Source organism: Molossus molossus, unplaced genomic scaffold (assembly GCF_014108415.1).
Source record: "Molossus molossus isolate mMolMol1 unplaced genomic scaffold, mMolMol1.p scaffold_m16_p_1, whole genome shotgun sequence".
NCBI classification, from domain to species: Eukaryota; Metazoa; Chordata; class Mammalia; order Chiroptera; family Molossidae; genus Molossus; species Molossus molossus.
This window is the reverse complement of record NW_023425344.1, coordinates 177,330,866-177,348,413: the sequence shown is the minus strand read 5'-3', so window position 1 is coordinate 177,348,413 and position 17,548 is coordinate 177,330,866. Positions and strand designations below refer to the sequence as shown.

Below are 17,548 nucleotides of genomic sequence, written 5' to 3'. Positions count from 1 at the left end.
TGGTCACCATCAATAAATAATCAATTAATGTAACCTATCACATCAATGGGCTATAGAAAAATAACATTATTTTTATCAATAAATGCTAATAAAGCATTTGACAAAATCCAAGACCCATTCACAATGAAAATTATCAGTAAAACAGATAAGTAACATCTTGAGAAAGAATATAAAAAAAAAAAACACCTATGACCCTGGCCAGTGTGGCTCTGTGGTTAGAGTGGCAGCTCACGCACCCAAAGGGTCATGGGTTTGATTCCTAGTCAAGGGTACATTACGTATCTAGGTTACAGGTTTGATCCTGGGTTGTCTTGTCAGGGCACATGCAGGAGGCTCCAACATCAAGGTTTCTCCCCCCCTCCCTTCCTCTAACAAAAATCAATGGAAAAATATTCTCAGGTAAGGATTTAAAAAAAAAAAAAAAAAAAAATCTATGGTTCACATCATGCTTAATGGTGAGAAACTAGAAACTTTCCCACTAAGACCAGAAATAAGGCAAGGAAGTTCTCTCTCATCAGTCTTTTTCAACAATATATTGAAAGTGCTAACCAATACACTAAAACAAGAAGAAAAAAAAGTAGATTTCCCAACACTGTACTTAAATTTCTAGCTAATGCAATAAAAAAGAAAACGAAAGGTATATAAATTGGGAAGGAAGAAATAAAACTGTTCACAGATGATATGATCATCTATGTAGAAAATCTGAAAGAACTAACACTAAAAACTCCTGGAACTAAGGATACAAGGTTAATATACAAAAGCCAATCACTTTTCTATATTCTAGTAATGAACAAGTAGAATTTGAAATTTCAAACATAATGCTATTTTGCATTAGCACCTCAAAAATTAAAATACTTAGGAAGAAATCTAACAAAATATGTACAAGAGCTATAAAATTTCAAATCTCTAGTGACAGAAATCAAAGAACTAAATAAATGAAGAGCTACTCAATATTCATGCATAGAAAGACTCAGTATCGTCAAGGTGTCAGCTCTTCCCAACTTGATCTATAAATTCAATGAAATGCCCCCCAAGATACAGCAAGTTATTTAGATAACTACAAACTGATTTTTAAGTTTATATACAGAGGCAAATGACCAGAATAGCCAACACTGTATTGAAGGAGAACAAAGTTAAAGGACTGACACTACTTAGTTTCGACACTTAGTATAAACTTACAATATGAAGACAGTATGGTATTGGCAAAAGAACAGACACACAGATCAATGGAATAATAGAGAGCCCCCAAAACATTCATATATACAGTCACCTGATCTCTCCTTTGAAAAAGGAACAAAGCAATACAATGGAGTAAAGCAGTCCTTTCAACAAATGGTGCTAGAACAACTGGACATCCATCCATATGCCAAAAAAATTAAAGAATCTAGATACAGACCTTATACCCTTCACAAAAACTAACTCAAAATGGATCACAGACTCAAATGTAAAACATGAAACTAAAACTAGAAAATAGATAGGAGAAAAGTCTATATGATCTTGGGTTCAGCAAAGACTTTTAGATATGCCACCAAAGGCGTGATCCATGAAATAAAGAACTGATGATCTAGACTTAATTAAAATTAAAAGATTATACTCTGCAAAAGACACTGTTAGGAGAATGAAAAGGTAGGCCACAGTCTGGGAAAAATATTTGCAAAAGATATCTGATAAAGAATGCCCAAAATATACACAGGATTCCTTTTCTTTTTTTTTTTAATACTTAAGAAAAACATGGCATTTTACTGAACAGAAGAGAAACACTAAAGTAAGCAATATGATTGAGGAGCTGGACAGAATTCCTACAGCAATAAGGATGGCCAGACTCCCATCTTCCTCCACCTTAGATGGGACCTGGGCATGGCCTGGGCTCAGCTGTCTGATCTGGGTTCAGATGAGGCCCCATAGAGGAGTGCAGATCAAATCAGGCCAGCCATCTGGGTAATCTGTCACATGCAGATGCTCTTTAGGGGCAAGGAGTATCTCTCATCAAGAACACAATTGCAGTTGGAGCTGGAGTTGATGACTTTTACATCATGAGACTGAGGCCCAGTACACAGACTTCCCCTCTGGGTCCCCTACTCCCTCTTCAGGAAAGAACTCCTTCCAAGGTGATCCCCTTCAAAGCTGCTTGTTCACAGACACACTGTGTCCCTCAGTTATAAACATGTATCTGGTTCCAAACTTGTGTACTCATCAAATAGCAGGTACAAGTACTTGCAGGTCTCACTAAGTAAGAAGCTCTCCATCCAGTCCTCCTTGGGCTTGTCAATGATGTGGTGCAGTACCGTGTACCCACACTTGACTTTTCCAGACTCAGCAGAATATCCATTCCTACATGGAGGTAGAAGGGATTCTTGATTGCCTGGTAGAGGAGGTACGTAGAGTCCACCAACTCTGGCCTCAGCAGATAGAAGAGCACATTGGGGGTCTGAAGCTGCTAGTTGTACCTCTCCAGGAGGGCCCCGTATGGCTTCCATATGGCATAGTGAAAGGCAAGCAGGCAGATGGCATCTTCCACATCTCCTATCAGGACCTGAAGCCAAGGGAAGAAGGCCTGCAGAGTGTTGATCCATGTGTTCATCAGCTGCCCACTGAACGTGTTCTTATTGATTTGGGGGTGGGGAGGGGTGTCCTTCTACCCCATTACAGGTTTCCCAATCTCTTCCTAAGTAGTTGTGAATACTCTGATAGGCAGCAGTAAACATGTCCAGGTCTTCTTTTTCTCCAAAGAAAATTTAAGATTTCAATAGGTATTCATAGAAGGAATCCAGTCCAGCACCCAAGCCACTCACTCTACTTCCCAACCCAATGGCCCATCTGAATGTTGACAATATTGCCTAATAATCCTGTGTCATTGCTCCAGAGATTACAAAGGGCTTTCAACCCACTCAAATGTGGAATTTCCCCAACAGTCTGCTCAGGATCCCAATCTCCACCAGAAGGAAGCACCACATCATTATGGAAGTCCTTAACAGGCATGTCAACAAAGGGCTGCAAAGAAGACTTATCAGGACATTTACTGTGGCCTCAAACACTTGGATGGTGGAATCTTTGTCAAATGAAGCCGTGTTGATCACAAACCTGACTGCATTCTGGAACTCAAATGAATTTCCCATTATTGTAAGTGTATCCAATGCATCAACGGGCGGCAGTGAATAATTCACCACTGAAAGGGCCTCTAGGTCAAGCCCTTGGCCGCGGCAGTGAGTGGCGTTGAACTCATCCTGCAAAAGGCATGTCCCATGCAGTAGTAGCCGAAGACAAACGTGCCCTGCCCAGCTGTGGAGGGAAGGCGCTGTTTGTACTTCTCCTGGCCCGCACCCCAGCTGGCACCAGCCCTGAGGTGCTGGAAGCGGAAACTGAGTGGGGAAGTGCTGGTGGAAGGCCATGCTGGTCCTGCCCTGAGACAAATGGCGTGCTGTGGACGCCAAGCTGCATGAGCAGCCCACCGGGACGAGCGCTCACCATTGCATGGTCGCCCAGCCATCCTCCCAGAGTACCGCCTGTGCCCGACACAGAATTCTTAAAACTCAATAAGGAAGCAAACAACATGATAAAAAAACGACACCTCACCAAAGATACAGAGGTGTCAAATAAGCTTAACAAGATTCTCCACATCACATGTCATCTCATTAAAACAAGAAGATTCCACTACACACCATTAAGAGCTATAAAAGTAAAGAACGTTGATAACACCAAACACTGGTAAGGATGTGGGGCAACAGGAATTCTTTCATTGCTTGTAGGAACGTGAAATGGTACAGTCACTTTGGATGACAGCTTATCAGTTTCTTACAAACTAAACATACTCTTACCACACAAATAACACTCCTTAGTATTTACCCAAAGGAGCTAATGTTCACATAAAAATCTGCACACAGATGTCTATGACAGTTTTATTCATAACTGTCAAAACTTGGAAGCAAATGTCCTTCTGTAAGTGAATGGATAAACTGTGGTACATTTAGACAAAGGAGTATTATTCAGTACTACAAAGAAATGAACTATCAAGCTATGAAAGAAAAGGAGTAAACTTAAATGTATATTGATAGGTGAAATAAACCAGTTTGAAAGGCTACACACTGTACACTTCCAACTATATGATATTCTGGAAAAGACAAAATGATGGAGACAGTAAAAAGATCAACAGTTGCCAGGGGTCTGGTGCGGCAGGGATGAGTAAGAGCACAGAGGATTTTTAAGGTAGTGAAACTATTCTATATGATATTATAATGGTGGATACATATCACTGTACATTTGTCCAAACAGGAAGAATATACACCAAGAGTAAACCCAAATGTAAACTATAGACTCTGGGTGATACTGATGTATCAATGTAGGTTCATCAATTGTAACAAATGTACCACTCTGGCAGTGGTAGAAGCTGTTCAGATCATATAACTCTTGTTCAAAACCCTGTAAGAGTTACCTATTTTATTCATGGTAAGAGGCGAAATCTTAAAGACTCAGATTTTGATAAATAAAAAGATAAAATGTCTTTAAAGAAAATCTGGAAAAATTTACATCATGGCTATCCCCTAGCAGTTAGAGGTTACCTGTACTTTCGCCTTTTATAATCACAAACAATACTAAAACTACCTAAAATGAAATGAAACAATCCAAGCTCTAATAATAAACATTTAATAGTAAATATTTATCTAGCTCTTACTGTCTGCTTAATCTATTTTGTGTATTTGGTTAAAGGTGTTATTTTAAAGTATGATAACAATCCTGCAAAATGGTGTTTGTTATTCCATATTACAGATGAAGAAACTAAAGTTTCAAGAGGTTAAAGTCATTTGCCTCACTTTTAAGTAACTGAGCAAAGATTTCAATCACAACCCATGCTCTTCCAGCTCTGCTCTGCAACTTCGACAGCTGTGACAAGAAAGGGAAAAATGCTGCTCTTTACCCTCAGCTTCATTTATGTAAAATATTTGGATTAAATATTGTCTAGCAATTATATTTTTGTACAGTTTTATAAGTCTAAAACTCACAGCATCTACTGAACAAACAGGATTCCATAATCGTGACTCCCCATCCTGTAGAAAAAAATCTCAAAACCTATAATCTTATTTCACAAAGTAAGGATGTCCACCTTGACATCCTTATAATACCCAATACCCCCTCAGTCCCCTCCTCAAATGTTCAGCAACCCAATACGCCCCATGCAAATACACTAAAAATTAGAAGATGCTTTTAAAAAAATAATAGCCATCTTTTCTTTAAAAATGTTTTCATTGATTTTTTTAGAGAGAAGAAGGGAGAGAATGACAGGAACAACAACAGGAAGAGAAACATCGATTGGCTGCCTCCTGCACACACCCTACTGGGGGATCAACCCCACAACCTGGGTGTGTGCCCTGACCAGGAATTAAACTGGGACCTCTCAGTCCATGGGAGGACACTCAATCTACTGAGCCACCCACACAGGCCAAAGGGAGATGCTTTTTTTTTTTTAATCCTCACCCGAGGATATTTTTCCATTTTTTGTACAGATAGAGTGGGAGGGAGAGAGAGGGAAACATCGATGTGAAGGGACACATCGAGAGGGAAACATCGATGTGAAGGGACACATCGAGTGGCTGCCACCCGCACGACCAGCCAGGGCCGGGGACAAACTGCAACCGAAGTACGTGCCCTTAGCGGGAACCGAACCCGGGTCTCTCCGGACCGCAGGCCGACGCTCTAACCTCTGAGCCAAACTGGCCAGGGCGGGAGATGCTTTTTAACAATGAGCAATACTGGATTTAAATCAGCACTGAGGTTTAAAAAATCAAAGGCAAAACAAAAACATGCCAGTATAAGGCCCTTATAAACCTACAAACTTCGGTCCTTACTTGGAAGAAAAACAGGCAAAGGTAAAATAAAAACAAGCATCATCAGACAAATTTTAATCATCATGAGACAAAATATAACATGTAGATTTTCATTTCAAAAGTTGTAATAAATAGCCCTGGCTGGTTCTGCTCAGCGGTTAGAGCGTTGGCCTATGGTCCAGAGAGACCCGGGTTCAGTTCCCGCTAAGGGCACGTACCTGGTTGCAGTTTGGTTGCAGTTTGTCCCCGACCTTGGATGGGTCGTGTGGGTGGCAGCCACTCGATGTGTCCCTTTCTTTTTTTTTTTTTATTATTATCCTCACCTGAGGACATTTTTCCATTTTTTGTTCAGGTAGAGTAGGAGGGGGAGAGAGGAATAGAGAGAGAGAGAGAGAAAAATCGATGTGAAAGGAACACATCGAGTGGCTGCCACCCGCACGACTGACCAGAGCCAGGGACAAACTGCAACTGAGGTACATGCCCTTAGCGGGAACGGAACCCGGGTCTCTCAGGACCACAGGCCAACGCTCTAACCGCTGAGCCAAACCGGCCAGGGCCGATGTGTCCCTTTCACGTCAATGTTTCTCTCTCTCTCTCTCTCTCTCTCCCTCCCTCCCACTATATCTGAACAAAAAATGGAAAAATGTCCTCGGATGAGGATAAAAAAAAAGTTGTAATGAATAAAATATTACAGTAAAGATGTACAGAATTCATTTCCCATTGATATTAGGAAATAGGTCTAAATAAGAATTTTCAAGAGTTTCCAAGGTCTGAAAACGCAAGCTATTCTAATACTGCTTATCCATATAGGTCAGCAGCTTTTACAAGGAATGTGGCTGGAATGAATCAAAGATAATATCCATGGCTTCCTGAGCAGAAAAAGGAATGCTTAATGCAATATACAGTAAATCCACATGCATTCCACCAAAATGTGTTGTGGAACATGTATGGAATATGTATAATCTCAGTAATGCCAGTGTCCACTGGAATCTGACAATTCAGAAAGCAGCATCAAGGGTCAATCATCTAAGACAGTGAAAGCTTTTTCATTTCACAGGTATATTCATAGAGATAGTCCATAGATAAATTTAAAACAGCTACAAATGCACTCTTTGCCCTCTAAGAAGCTCATGATATCTACTGAAGAAGTAGGGATGCAGAACTGGGTATTATCAACTTTACATTTAATATTTTCAGGAACTGCATGAATGAATATAAACTGATTATGGATGCTTTCCTTTAACCAAGATTAATGGATATTGACTGTTTTTCTTCATCCATAGATTTCTCTAAAGTCATTTTAACTTTATACCCAAAATGTACATTTTTAAGAAAGTGGAAATTCTAAAAACACTGCAGTGTATTATGCACATAAAAATTAAAAGCATGGAACTTAGGCAGTTATATGGAACCTGAAAGAACACAGCACTCCCTTTGAAAAGATCTGCACAGATGATAAATCCTTTCTGTTTCATGTTGAAATAACAAGTTGAGAAATTCCCAACTTCATGAGAAATTCCCAACTTCATGGGACAGTCCATTCCATTATCAGTCAAATCACATCATTAGGAAATTATCTTTTATATAAAACAAGTATTTACATCCTTTCCCTTTGTTAACCACGATCCATTGATTCCAGTTTTAGTCTCAGGGTCAAGATATAAGTTTACTCCTAATACTTTATGAGTCTTTCAATTATTCAAAGACAGCTAATATTTTTCATTAATCAACTCTTCTCTAAGCTCAATCTGACAAGTTGATATAACTTTTTCTCATCTTACCTTGCTTTCTAAATATCATACATACATTATAAATTCATCACATAGGTTAAGTATGTATGGGAAAAATAACCTTTTGGACTAAGCTCACTCAAAGCAAAGTGATTCGTAGCTTTCCCTTTAAATGTGTTATTCATTCTACAACCAAATTCCTGAATGATGGTCAAATTTAAGTATTTCTTTTACTCCTAAGAGATGCTAAATAACTTGCACTTATTCATTCTAACTCATTTGGTTTTACAAATAATTTTTTTGCTTATAAAAGTAAATGTAGTTTGCAGGTTCACCAATCCATTAACTTCATAAGTACAGTGCCCAACAAAATGTTCTTAAAACCAAGAATAAAATATCACAACAGTTTCATTTCTAGTCTATCTTTAGGTAAAATAGATTTAATAGCTTATTCAATTATAATTACAAAAAAAAAAACTGAGCCAAAGATAAATGATTAATTTTGGATGATAAGGATATAGATGACATATTTCCTTTGCATTTTTCTGTCACTTTTAAAGTTCTAATGAATAAATAAGCAACTCAATCAAAAGCTAAAAAAAATCCTATTTCTTGCCAAGACACTGGTGGCCAGCATGAAAATCTAAACAATGTGCTTTTAGAGAATCTTTATCATTGACCTGTTGCTCATATTAATAAAGGGATTCTGGTCCAGCCAGTGTGGCTCAGCAGTTGAGCGTCAACCCATGTACCAGGAGGACTCCAGTTCATTTCCCAGTCAGGGCACATGCTCAGGTTGTGGGCCCGATCCCCAGTGGGGGTCCTGCAGGAGGCAGCTAGTCGATGATCTCACTCATAGATGTTTCTATCTCTCTCTCCCTCTTACTCTAAAACCAATCAAGAAAAAAATAAAATAAATAAATGGATTCTGATTAAAAACATTATTATGCTTATCATACTCCCTTAAAGAGGTAAATTAAATATTTCTCTTCCAACTTACATTGGTTATATTTTAGAAATCAATGTTGATACCGGTATCAGTGATTCCTAAAAATAAAGACAACATTCCCAAATAAAGCAAATCCCTTAATAGAGACTGGGTTTTCCAGGGACACAGTGTGAGGGAGAACAAGTCAACAGCAGAGAGAATACTGAATTAATAGTCATGAAGCTAAAGTTTCCCTGAGACTGACATATGCAACTGTAATATTTTGGGCAAGTTATTCTATTATTCCAGGCCTTAATACCCCTCATTCAAAAAATTAAAGATGCTACTTAATCAAAATCCTTTTCCATTCTAAACTGAATTCCATAAAATATCAAGACTTGTAAAATTATCCCAGGAAGTCCATCATAAATATTTGTCATGTTATTATTTAATATTTATTTTATAATATTAACTTTTTAAAAACTGATCTGAGTGAGAGAGAGAAAAATGGGGAGAGAGGGAGAGAGAGAAAGCTTGATTTGTTGTTCCACTTATCTATGCATTCATTGGTTTTTCTTGTATGTGCCCTGACCAAAGATTGAACCCAAACCTTGGCATATGGGAACTATGCTCTAACCAAGAATGTCACCGGTCAGGGCTATAGTATTAACTTTGAATGTTTATTTTTAATGAACTGATTAAGACTTCCACTACTGACATTAATGGACAGCTAAAACTTCAGTATTTGCTATGTGCAGACACAGTTCGAGGCTTCACATGGATTACATTTAATCCTCAAAATAACCTTCCAAAGCAGGTATAATTATTATCCTCATTTTACAAATTCAGTTTTCCACAAATCCAAGATCACAAAACTGGTTGAATTACAGAACTAGGCCTTCAACCTTGGCAGAATGAACTCAAAAGCCCCCATAAAGGTATACAGAATAGACTTGTTCACCAAATCCTCAACATCAGAACTAAGGAACACTCTAAAAGCCTGAACAAAATATGTAACAAAAATAGTACTTCATATAGTAGGGAGTGTAAAAGATTGGATTTAAATCTACTTTGTGATATTTATTAAGACTTATGATCTTATGCACATCCACTTAAGTCTCTTTGCTTATTTGGAATATGGGATAAACAATATCAACTCAAGAAGCTCTTGTGAAAATTCAAAGCAAAAAATGAAGTGATTAAGTATGTTTAGCAAACACATATCATTTGATGGTTATATACTATTACTGAAATTATGAAATGAGTGTACTTAAAAGAAGCATATAAATAAATAAATGTAAATCACCCTGATCAGTTTGGCTCAGCAGTTAGAGGGTTGGCCCATGGACTAAAGGGTGGAGGGTTCAATTCCCAGTCAAGGGTGCATGCCTAGGTTGCAGGTTTGATCCCTGGCCCTGGTAAGGGTTGTGCGGGAGACAACCAATCGATGTGTCTCTCACACATTGATGTTTCTGCCCCCCCCCCCACTCCCTCCCTTTCACACCATCTAAAAATCAATGGAAAAATATCCTCGGGTGAGGGTTAACAAAATATAAATAAATAAATAAACCATATATGTGTATATAGTATGTATTTAACTATAATATATAAATCCCTAAGCCATTTGGATTCATAGATAATGAATTAATTTACAATAACCATACCACCTACCCCTATCCTTTAACCATGTAGAGGAAATAAGAAGCCACGGTAAACAAAAAATTCTCAGCACAATGCCCCCCCCCCCAATATATATGCTTATACTCACATACCAACAATGTCTAGTACACTGAGTTACCCACAGCATGCACATAATAAATGTTTTTGGAAGCACAATGACTTTTCTGTTTTAAAACAGCTATACCTATTATTAGCCAATAATTTTCTTGAATATTAGAACTAGATTATATACTGTCCTTTCCAGAAAAAGCAAATAACAAAATTAATGGAAAAGGCAAATGTACGGAAGGAATACAATGGAGAGTAAGTAGAAAACCTGGACTTTGGACTGAGATCTGAGTGTATGTACCAACTCTGTCACTTTTATCTGGGTGTTATGAAAAAGACTCTAAACTTTCAGTTTAGTTTTCTTCATCTGTAAAATAGCACCTTACCCTAATGCCAATGAGCACACCTAGCACCAGATAAGTTTGTAATTATAATCTCCAATAAGTGGAAACAGAGTTCCTTGGATAAATGGGATGACTCTGAAGCTGGGCAGGGAAAATAGAATATGAACCAGGAACATCTTGTGAAGCCAAAACAGAAGTGCTCAAAAAACAAAGGCCCATGTCAAAAGGGCACAGAAGTCAACTTGAGAGTTTAATCAAGAGTGTGTACCAGACAGACCCAAACTGAGGAACACTCTACAAAATACCTGGCCATCTTCAAAAGTTTTCAGTTATGAAAGAAAAACCAAGAAGCTGTTCTAGATTAAAGAAGACTAAGGAGCCGGTTTGGCTCAGCGGTTAGAGAGTTGGCCTCTAACTCTGGTTGGTCGTGTGGGTGGCAGCCACTCGATGTGTCCCTTTCACGTCGATGTTTCTCTCTCTCTCTTCCTCTCTCTCCCTCCCACTCTACCTGAACAAAAAATGGAAAAGTGTCCTGGGGTAAGGATAAAATAAATAAATAAATAAATAAATAAATAAATAAATAAATAAATAAGGAAGACTAAGGAGATACGACAACTTAATACAATATGTGATACTGTACTGTATCTTGAACTAGAAAAAGGACATTAGTGGGACAGCTGATGAAATTTGAACAAGGTCAGTAGATAATAATATTATATCAATGTTAATTTCCTGATTTGGCTATGTAATTAGAGGTGAACATTTTGGAAAGTCAGCTGAAGAATATATGGTTATTCTTTGTATGTTTTTCCTACTTTCATATAGGTCTAAAATTATTTCAAAGTAAAAATAAACATATATATAAATTTTCTGAAGGAACACAACAATATGAGGAAGACTAGTTTATTCTTTTTTTCAAAAATTGCCACATAACTTTGAATGACAACTCTTCAGTTTATAATAGTAAAAAAATTCTCAAGATTACCTAGGCTAGTAAGAGGCAATGACAGACCAGCAGGTTTACATAATCCCTTCACTGCTTCTACCTTGACCTCTCACCCATATAAATCTCCAAGTTTTTGCCCAAAGAATTGAGCGGAAAGGGAGAAAAATTCTAGTTCAGTAAGTTTATGGTAATTTATTTGTGGAATTTGGAACCACAACATGTCCTCGCCTAAAATACCCCTTAAGTCTTCCAATCAGAAATCTAGGCTGTTTCGACCATTTATGTGACTTAGAATGACACCCAACTGGGCTAATTAGCTACAAATGGCATATTTCAAAGCCCTTGCTTAGTGAAAAAATACTTTAAAATGAGATTAAATAAAATATCATTCATATATAAAATTTTATTTACACTACATAAAGGCTAAAGTTGTAAAAAAGACTAGGTTCACAATATTCACCTGATCCTTAGCTCTAAGTGGCTGACACTAAACCTTTTACCTTTCTTATATAATCTATCCTGCCATACAAACTTCAAAGTAAATCAAAGACAGTTAAGACTGTTATCTACTTTGTCAGATCACAAGACTACTGAACTATAAGTAAAGTTAAACAACTCGCAATCCCGCCTCTTCAAAATGTAGTAATTTTTACTTTCAATAGTTTTTCTTCTGTTCTAAGAAAACTATATTTTCCCCTAGCAGGAAATCAATGTTTCCAAGTCCTTTATTACCAAAGAGCCTATCATTTGGTTTTAATATCAGACTGAGAACTCTTTGAGGGCAAAGATGCAGACTTCTTTTTCTTTTTCTTTTTTTAAATTAATCCTCCTCACCTGAGGATATTTTCCCATTGGTTGTTAGATAATAGAGCGGAAGGGAGAGAGGGAGGAAGGGAGAGAGGGAGGAAGGGAGAGAGGGGAAGGGGGGAGAGAGAGAGAGAAACATACATAGAAACATCAATGTGAGAGAGACACATTGACTGGCTGCCTCCCACACAACCCCCAGTGCATGGGACTGGGGAACAAACCTGCAACCCAGGTATGTGCCCTTGACTGGGAATCGAACATGCGATCCTGCAGTTGGCAAGCCGACACTCTCACCATTAAGCCAAACCAGCCAGTGCAAAGATGCAGATTTTATTCATCTACATCCCCAAAGCCTAACCTCTTAACTCCTGGAACACAGTAAACATCAAAAATGTTAGTTCCGCCCTGTCTGGTGTGGGTCAGTGGTTAGAGCATTGTCAACCAGTGCACGGAAGGGTCACTGGTTTGATTCCGTCAAGGGCACTACCTGGATTGCAGTTTCCATCCAGGGCAGGAGAGTACACAGGAGGCAATCAATCAATGTGTCTCTATCACACCAATGCTTCTCTCTTTCTTTTCCCCTCTCTCCTCTCTTTTCCACTCTCTCTAAAAAATAATAATAATTTAAAAAAATCAATGGAAAAAATATTCCTGAGGATTAACCAAAAGAAAAAAAATGTTAGCTCCAATCTTTTCTCTGCCATATAATAAATGTTCAATAAATGTTTGTTGTAGCTATTTCATTCAGCATAAACGTTAATGACTATCAAACCTAAGTGCAATGCAGGATCCAGAAAATGGACTAAATTTGATTAATAAAAGAAATGCTGCAACATTCTGATCTCCATCTGTTTAACTGCTTTTATCAGCCAACCATTCCAACACATATGTGATTGATCCTTTTGTGTCCAACGCACTGAAACATATAATTACCACTAAACTATGCAGCAACATACACATAATGGATATGAATCACAAGACTTTTGCTTATGGAAAAAGTCTAGACACTATTTTTAGAGAACCTAAACACTTTAATATCTGAGTTTAGATAATCTTATACTTTGGAAAGACATATAGATTATTAGGTGTCCATTACTGGGTCTAGCACTTTGTCATTCTGCAATTATTAAGCAAATAAATTCTCATCTGCACTAGAATTATAATTTTAAAGTAATATTTTATCTTAAAATCAGTACCTAAAAAGTAAAACAAAAAACATTTCTTGAGCATCTAGCAGTTGATAAACAAAGATGAATGGCCTAATAAAGAACTAAGGACTACCTAGAAATGTTAAAGAAAAAAATTTCATTTGGTTCATGATGTATGTACAAAAGCTTATGTGGAGATCAGTATACATAAAAATCCACTCCAGAATTTTTTAACCACTTGAGACATTTACAATATTCTATTCAAAATAATAAAATTTAAATAGAACTATACAAAGAAATAAAGCATACTACATTGTTTCACATTTTAATACTTAAAAAAGAGAGATTCAAATAACAGATTATTCTGAAAATAATGAACTGTATAGAATAGGTCAAATTAAAAAATATTAGAGCCAAAATTGCTAGAAATCGTGAACCATCTTACTCATTCTAGCAATGAGGAAACAGATTTTGAAAGAGATTGTTTTCTCTTTCAATTTTTTTTCTTTATTGATTTTCGAAAGAGAGGAAGGGAGAGAGAGAGAGAAAGAAACATCGATGAGAGAGAACATTGATTGGCTGCCTCCGGCATGCCCCCCCCCCCCCCCTAGAGATTTTGGCCCACAACCTGGGCATGTGCTCTGACCAGGAATCGAACCGACAACTTCTTGGTGCATGGGTCAACGCTCAACCACTGAGCCATGCTGGCCGGACAAAAAAGTGTTTTTTTAAAGAAAGACTACCCAATGGACAACCTTAATACACAATAATATAAGAAGAAAATAACCAACACTCACCATTACAAGCACATAAAGGCCAAGAGATTGGTAGGGCAGAGGGAAAGAGAATATGAATGCACATTCAAACATAAATATATTAGTTAGGAGGCTGGACTCTGCAGTCTAACCTGACCAAATATGAATCCTAACTCTGTCATTTACTACTTTAACCTTATAAAGCCTCAATTTCTCTATCTATAGATGAATGTAACAATATCTACCCAAAAGGTTGTTGTAGCATTAAAATAATTTATTAATTAATGTAAAGTATTTAGCACTGTCTGGCACATAGTAAACACTCAAAAATTTTTGGGAAAAAGCATTATCTGCTATAGAAAATGCAAATCAAGACCACCATAAAGTACAATTTTATACCCATTCGCTTACATTGCAAGTAGGAGTACAAACTGGAACTATGTTGGGACACAATTTGGCATTATTTTGTAAACTTGAAAATTCACAATTTATCTTGAAATCTAACTCTTTTACTCCTAAATATATACTCAAGAGAACATTTAACACATATGTATCAGAAGCATATTACAAAAATGTTCACAGTAATAATGTTCACAATGGCAAATACCTAGAAACAATAAAATACCCTTAGACGAGAGTAGTAACTTCACACGATGGAATAGTACATGGCAGTGCAAATGGATAAAAAAGTACAAACACACACACAAATGGATACATCTTAGTAATGTACTAAGAAAAAATCAAGTTCCAGGAATTGACATATAAGTAAACATACATCCCTCTTTTACAGAATTCAAATATATTTAAATACTGAGACACTGTTTAGTCATACATGTATGTAATCAAACCCTTTTTTTTTAAATAGAAAGGAAATGGTAAACACACAACTAAGGTTAGAGTAACCTCTGAGAAATCCAGGGAATGTGAGAGACACACATTAGGTCGATGTTAGTTATCATTAAGGTCCTGATTCTTGGACTGTACTGTGACTGGATATTTGTCAAATAAATAAAATATTAAAATAAATTTAAGAGGTCCATACATAGACCAATGATGACAATATGAACCAAGATAAAGATTAATCCAATTCTGTGCACCAGAGGATTTTTTAAATTTTATTTGATTTAATTATAGTTGACACACAATATTATATTAGTTTTAGGTGTACAACATACTGATTCAACATTTATATACTTACAGTGTGATCACAATAATTCTGCCACCATACATAATTAATACAGTATTATTGACTCATATATATATATTTCTATGCTGTGCCTTACATTCTGTGACTTATTTTATAACTGGTGCACCGGAGGTTTTTAAAAAAAGAATTGAGGGTTAAGTATAATCTCTTGGGGAATGAAGGATTAAGTAAGATAATTCATGTTTGACATACAGCAAAATGCTTAATGCTTTTTAGCTAGCATCCAAAATGTTATGATCTATCAGAAGTTATTACAGAATAAAACACATCTTAAAATTTAAAACTGCTTCTCACTCTAAACCAACCTCTCTTCCCTTTTTGCCAAAGCAGAAACTTTTCCTTCAAATGACAGAAACTGCCTCAGCACAAACCAGTGGTACAGCAGGGCTCCTGATTCCTTACCAATCCAACTCTCCTTCCACTAACTAGATAGGTATGTCACAACTGTGTTTTTGTTTTGACATTTACTACCTCCATCAATATTCTGCCATATATGTGTACCATGTATATTATCCAAAAATATTGTTCCTAAAAGGAAAGGTTTTTTTCTTTATTGATTTTTAGAGAGAGAGGCAGAGGGAGAGAGAGAAACATCGATTAGAGAGAACATCAATTGGCTGCCTCCTGCATGCTCCTCAATGGAGATCAGGCCTACAACCTGGGCATGTAACCTGACCAGGAATCAAACCGGCAACCTCTTGGTACAAGGTTCGACGCTCAACCATTGAGCCATGCTGGCCGGGCTAAAAGGAAAGGTTTTAATCACTACAGTCAATTTAGAAACCAAAACTATCACAAACACATATATACACACGAAAATAAAAAATTTAATTAAAATACAAAAAGTTAATGCCATGTCTGTGATAAAACAAAAATTATCTTACATACCAGTGCAAGTTCCACACTTTGGAAAAAGCTGCCCTACCTCAAGCTAACTCCCTATTTTAAAATTTTGAACTTTTAAAAAACTGGCTAAGACTGAATAGAAAACATGTCATTATTTTTAAAAATTTGCTGGAATTCAAGAGTTAGAAACACTCCAGATCTATGCTATCTAAAGAGAAATCACTAGCTGCATGTGGCTGTTTAAATTAAATAAAATTAAACATTTAATTCTTCAGTCTCTCAAGCTACATTTCAAGTACTCATTAGCCAAACAGCCACATATTAGTTACCATATTGGATAACACAAACAGAACACCTCTATCATCACAGAAAGTTTTTTGTTGTTGTTGTTAATTCCCCCATCTGAGGATATTTTCCATTGATTTTTAGACAGAGTGGGGGGAGGGGAGGAGAGAGTGACACATCCACCTCCTGCACGCCCCTGACTGGGCCTGGGGACTGAACCTGCAACCTAGATATGTACCCCTGACCAGGAACCAAACTCGAGACCCTTCAGTGTGTGTGTGTGTGTGGGGGGGGGGGCGTTCCAACCACTGAGCCACATCAGCCAGGGCCCATCATCACAGAAAGTTCTAATGGAAGTACTGCTTTAGATTGTCAAAGGATTACAATAAGGCCCAAATGGTACCAACAAAAATAAGAAAAATTTTAACAGGAAAAAAGAAGTATCTTTCCGTAGAATAATAGAAACATTTTGAAAGAATGTGAGAAAATGAATTAAAAGCTGGTAATAAAAATATTTTTCCTTTTTCTACAGTTCCTTTATAGTTTGATGATTTCAAAGGCTGGAAATGTACTGAAGCAGGCTGGAATCCTTCACCAGCTAAGACAATAAGATTATTGCAACAAGGAACAAACTTAAAAACTTAGAAAGAAAATTAGGTTAAGAGCCCTGGCCAGATAGCTCAGCTGGTTAGAGCTTTGTCCGGATATGCCAAGGTTGCAGGTACAGTCCCTAGTCAGGGCACATACAAGAATCAACCAATGAATTCACAAATAAGTGGAACAACAAAGCCATGTTTCTCTCTCTACTCCCTTCTTCTCTCTCGCTCTAAACAGCAATTTTTTTTAAAAAAACAGAAAAGAAGGTTAAGAGACTGAGGCCAGCCCGGCCAGTGTTGCTCAGTGGTTAAGCATCGACCCATGCACTAAGAGGTCACCAGTTCGATTTCCGGTCAGAGCACATGTCCAGGTTGTGCACCTGATCCCCAGTGGGGGGCATGCAGAAGG

At 37.3% G+C, this 17,548-nt stretch overlaps 1 protein-coding gene and 1 pseudogene across 1 annotated transcript in view; both read right to left on the bottom strand.

Moving 5' to 3' along the window:
* SPRED1 (sprouty related EVH1 domain containing 1) overlaps nucleotides 1-17,548 on the bottom strand; it is a 124,200-nt gene that overhangs the window by 90,084 nt on the left and 16,568 nt on the right. The window lies entirely within an intron of this gene.
* LOC118640003 lies at nucleotides 1,917-3,389 on the bottom strand (annotated as a pseudogene).